Genomic DNA, 4,931 nt, shown 5'->3' on the forward strand with positions numbered 1-4,931 from the left:
ACCCTTACCATTTGTCTCTACTCAACCTTACTCCATTCCAACCCAGCCTTTCCCAATTCCAACTCAGCCTTATTCTGTCCCATTATTTTCCCAAATCCCCATTCCGCCAAACCCTAACATTCCCCCTTTACCACCTTTTAGAAATCCCAAACTCGAACTAGCTGCTTTTGACGGTTTTAACCCTTTGGAATGGTTGTTTCAAGTGGATCAATTCTTTAGTTTCTGCAATTTTCCGCCAGAAAACAGATTATCTTTAATTTCTTTTTACATGAAAGGCGATGCTTTATCGTGGTTTAAGTGGATGCATCACAACAACCTTTTGACTGATTGGTATTCATTTGTTAGAGAATTAGAATTACGATTCGGACCCTCAACCTATGATAATCACCAGGCAGAACTGTTTAAATTAAAACAGGAGGGTTCAGTAATGGATTACCAATCCAAATTTGAAAACTGCCACTGCCCCCATTAATACTTTTACAGCTGCCCAAAAATCACCCTCCACCTCCCAACCGAACAAATTACCTATACGAAAATTATCCAGCTCTCAAATGCAAGAACGCAGGGCACAAGGTCTTTGTTTTAATTGCGATGATTGTTTTGATTCGTCCCAAATAGAAGAATTACCGCAAGACACTGTTGCTGACTCAGATTCCAATGAAACTTATTTTCATTTGTCTCCACAAGCCTTGACAGGCCAATTTTAACCTCAAACCCTTAAATTCCAAGGTTATATTGGTGGACTTCCAGTTATGGTTCTTGTTGATACAGGAAGCACTCACAACATCCTTCAACCTCGAATTGCCCAACACCTAAACCTTCCTATAAAACCTGTAACACCCTGGATTTCCGCTTACCCCGCAGGGCTTCCGGCCTACCAAGCATGTCACCAGCTTAATCAATAATCCCCCCTAGGTCCGCTTACCGGCTGCCCAGGAAATATTGTTTTTGCCTCCCGCAGGAATCGAACCATGTACCTAGGGGTTAAGTACATATTCATAGCAATTCCTGCTACCACTTGAGCTACTAGCTCAATTGGTAGCAGGAATTGCTATGAATATGTACTTAACCCCTAGGTACATGGTTCGATTCCTGCGGGAGGCAAAAACAATATTTCCTGGGCAGCCGGTAAGCGGACCTAGGGGGGATTATTGATTAAGCTGGTGACATGCTTGGTAGGCCGGAAGCCCTGCGGGGTAAGCGGAAATCCAGGGTGTTACATTAAAAAGGCGCCTTTTTAATGTAACACCCCGATATCCGCTGCACGCGTCAACCGTGTCGGCCAACCGAGCATGTTACCGGCTTAATCAATAATCCCCCTAGGTCCGCTTACCGGCTGCCCAGGAAATATTGTTTTTGCCTCCCGCAGGAATCGAACCATGTACCTAGGGGTTAAGTACATATTCATAGCAATTCCTGCTATCAATTGACCACTTCCGGCCTACCAAGCATGTCACCAGCTTAATCAATAATCCCCCCTAGGTCCGCTTACCGGCTGCCCAGGAAATATTGTTTTTGCCTCCCGCAGGAATCGAACCATGTACCTAGGGGTTAAGTACATATTCATAGCAATTCCTGCTACCAATTGACCATATGGTCAAGTGGTAGCAGGAATTGCTATGAATATGTACTTAACCCCTAGGTACATGGTTCGATTCCTGCGGGAGGCAAAAACAATATTTCCTGGGCAGCCGGTAAGCGGACCTATGGGGGATTATTGATTAAGCTGGTGACATGCTTGGTAGGCCGGAAGCCCTGCGGGGTAAGCGGAAATCCAGGGTGTTACAAAACCCATTCCCCAATTCTCCGTGATGGTTGGAAATGGATCCCACCTCCAATGTGAAGGCATTTCCAGCAATGTTCAACTTACACTTCAAAACAATTTTTTTAACCTTCCTTTCTACCTCTTACCTATTGAGGGTGCTGATGTTGTTTTGGGGATGACCTAGTTGCACACCTTGGGTCAAATCAATGCAGATTTCTCTATTCCATCCATAACTTTCACCCATCAAGATTCCCAAATCACACTAAAAGGTGATCCTAAAACCCTCACTACGCCAAAATTAAGATACTAAAGTGCAGCTACTAAAGCGCTTTTACATAAAAGCGCTCTCGTAGGTTTCGCATAAAAAAAATTAATAAACAAAGGGAAAATGATGAAAAAAGCGCTCTGGTAGGGGGGGGTATGAGAGCGCTTCTGAAAAGCGCTCTGGTAGGGGGGGGTGTATGAGAGCGCTTTTAAAAAGCGCTTTGGTAAGGGGGGGATATGACAGCGCTTTTCAAAAGCGCTTTGGTAAGGGGGGGTATGAGAGCGCTTTTCAAAGCGCTGCTGTAGGGGGGTTTAATGAGAGCGCTTTTTAGTCAAAAGCGCTGGTATAGACCAGGCTATGAGAGCGCTTTTCAGAAGCGCTTTAGTAGCCTTTATTACTAAAAATTAAAAACCAAAACACGCGTTACTGTTTCTCATTTCTCTCTTTCGTTTTCTGCAGAACCCTTCCGTCCACCACTGTTCTTCATCCACAAACCCTCACTGCACGCGAAACCCTTCCGTCCACCACCATCGGCAACCACCGTCGGCGTCCCTCCGTCGGCTTCTCCTCCGTCACTCGTTTTATCCACCGCCGGTGAGTTTTAGGTTTAATTTTCAGTGAAAATTTTATTTGGTATCAAAGATTGAACTTCTGCCTGCAACTTGTTTGATGAAATGCCTGAAAGAAATGATTTGAGTTGATAATTGATGAAATGCCACAATCCTTAGTAGGTATTTTTAAATTCTAAGTTGATTTACTTCCGCTTTTCATGATTCAAAAATCCATGGTTTTTTGGCTGTAGTGTTGATAAAATTCTGAAGTTACTGAATACAAAATAGACTTGCCACTGTTTATCACAAAATTTTGGCATTTCATCAAACAATAGTAACATAGTACGGCTAAACTTGCACCATGAGTATCACAAAATTTTGGCATTTCATCAAACAATAGTATCACAAGTGTAGCTTATTAATGTATTAGAATGAGACTTTTATATTAGAATTGAGTTAACCAAATCTTTGTGCCATCTTCATATCTGGGAAAGCGTATTAAATTATTATGCGTTTCAGGCCAAAGAAGTAGCAGAACTCAGACAAAAAATTGCATTGAAAGAATCTGTTCTTGAAGGTACTGCCTTTTTGCAAAGTCATCGATTTGTTCTCTGAAATATTGGGGCCCTTTTCTTTGAAAAAGTATCTTTTGTTTTCTTTTCCTATTTTCTCTTTTTAATATAAGACTGCCACATTGTTTTCATTCTGTTTCTGTTTTCCAAGATTTGTACAGGAAATTTTGAAAACAAAAAAGAAGTTTATCAAGTGTTTCTTGTACAAATCGTTGGAAATTAGCATCCGTTTTATAATTAAAAATGAAAACGTGAAATAAAAACAAATCACTTTTTCCTCTAAGTAAACAGATCCTGATGTTTCATTTCAACCATTAATTGTGTCATTTTGTGGGGCTCGTACCAAGGTTTATATATTTGTTTCATTTTAACTTGAAAAATATTTTCAAATCTTCAGTATGTATTAGTCTGCGAGCTCTTAATAGAAAATGGCAAAAGATTAGTATAGGCCTATAAAGATAATTTAGGTTAGTAACTGTTAGAAAGCTATGCTAAGTTTGAACTCTTCATTTTCTATTTCTTTGATTCAATGAATAGTTAGTTACAAGAATCTACTTCCTTCACTTTTATGATATTTGTATTTAACTGCATCGTGTGTGTGTGTGTGTGTTTAATTTCACAGTTACGTACTTTGAAGTCTCTGGTTTCTACTTGTACAACGCCGATTCAAACCTACCCATCTCCCACATCAAGTCTATAACTCAGGTTACTATCCCTTTCTTCTTGCTTATAGTTTGTTATATTCTGCTTATAGTTTATTGTTTATGGTTCTATTTAATATCAATTTAGTGTCTCTCAACCAGTTTTTTGGTTTGTGGACTTATATTACCTTGAAATAAGGTAATGTCTTCTTTAAGAAATCGGGTATTCTGATTAGGTATTCTAATTAGGTATTCTATTATGATGATAGCTATTTATTATCTTGACAGAATTCCTTATAGAAACGAAGAAGCATTTGTTTAGCTTAATTAAGTCATGGATAAGACATGGATGAGATCAAACCGATTGTCGAAAGAGTACGAGAAAGGGGTATGGGAATTCGTTGAGTTTGCGGTTAAGCACTCCGAAGACCCGCTTCGAATGCCGTGTCCTTGCTTGGGTTGCTGTTATGGGGATAAGGTTGACGGGAAACAGTTGGGATCCCATTTACTACGGTTTGGAATTGATAGAAGTTATACATGTTGGACAATGCATGGTGAGAAAAGTAACGGGAATGCTGGGTCGAGTTGTAATAGGAAGTATGCTTCAAACGACGATTGCACAGACACATACGATTGCGATCGAGTCGAGGAGATTGCAGAAGCGCTTGAAGAAGATCTTGCGGATTGTCCCAAAATGTTTGAGAGGTTGGTAAGCGATGCAGAGAAACCGTTGTATGATGGTTGTTCAAAATTCACAAGATTGTCTGCGGTGTTAAAGTTGTACAACTTAAAGGCGGACAATGGATGGTCGGATAAAAGTTTCACAGAGTTATTAGCCCTTATGAAAGATATGCTACCAGAGGATAATGTTCTTCCCAATCGAACGTATGAAGCCAAAAAGATGTTGTCCTCTATTGGCATGAGCTATGATAAGATACATGCATGTCCAAACGATTGCGTTTTGTTTCGAAACGAGTATGCAACGTTGAATGAGTGTCCTAAATGTGGTGCCCCTCGATATAAGAAAAAGTTGTCTCCTGCTAAAGTCTTATGGTATTTTCCTATAATTCCGAGATTTAGACGCATGTATCGTAGTGAGACCGATTCAAGACACTTGACTTGGCATGCAGATGAAAG

The 4,931-nt window shown here is 40.3% G+C and overlaps 1 long non-coding RNA gene across 1 annotated transcript; it reads left to right on the forward strand.

Annotated features, from left to right (window-relative positions):
- The first annotated feature begins 2,378 nt into the window (after positions 1-2,378).
- LOC131651584 (uncharacterized) lies at positions 2,379-3,858 on the forward strand. The gene is made up of 3 exons (XR_009298422.1): positions 2,379-2,624; positions 3,101-3,158; positions 3,776-3,858. It is a non-coding gene; the product is annotated as an uncharacterized LOC131651584 (long non-coding RNA).
- Positions 3,859-4,931: the final 1,073 nt, after the last annotated feature.

The sequence above is a fragment of the Vicia villosa genome, linkage group LG2 (genome assembly GCF_029867415.1).
Source record: "Vicia villosa cultivar HV-30 ecotype Madison, WI linkage group LG2, Vvil1.0, whole genome shotgun sequence".
Lineage (NCBI taxonomy): Eukaryota > Viridiplantae > Streptophyta > Magnoliopsida > Fabales > Fabaceae > Vicia > Vicia villosa.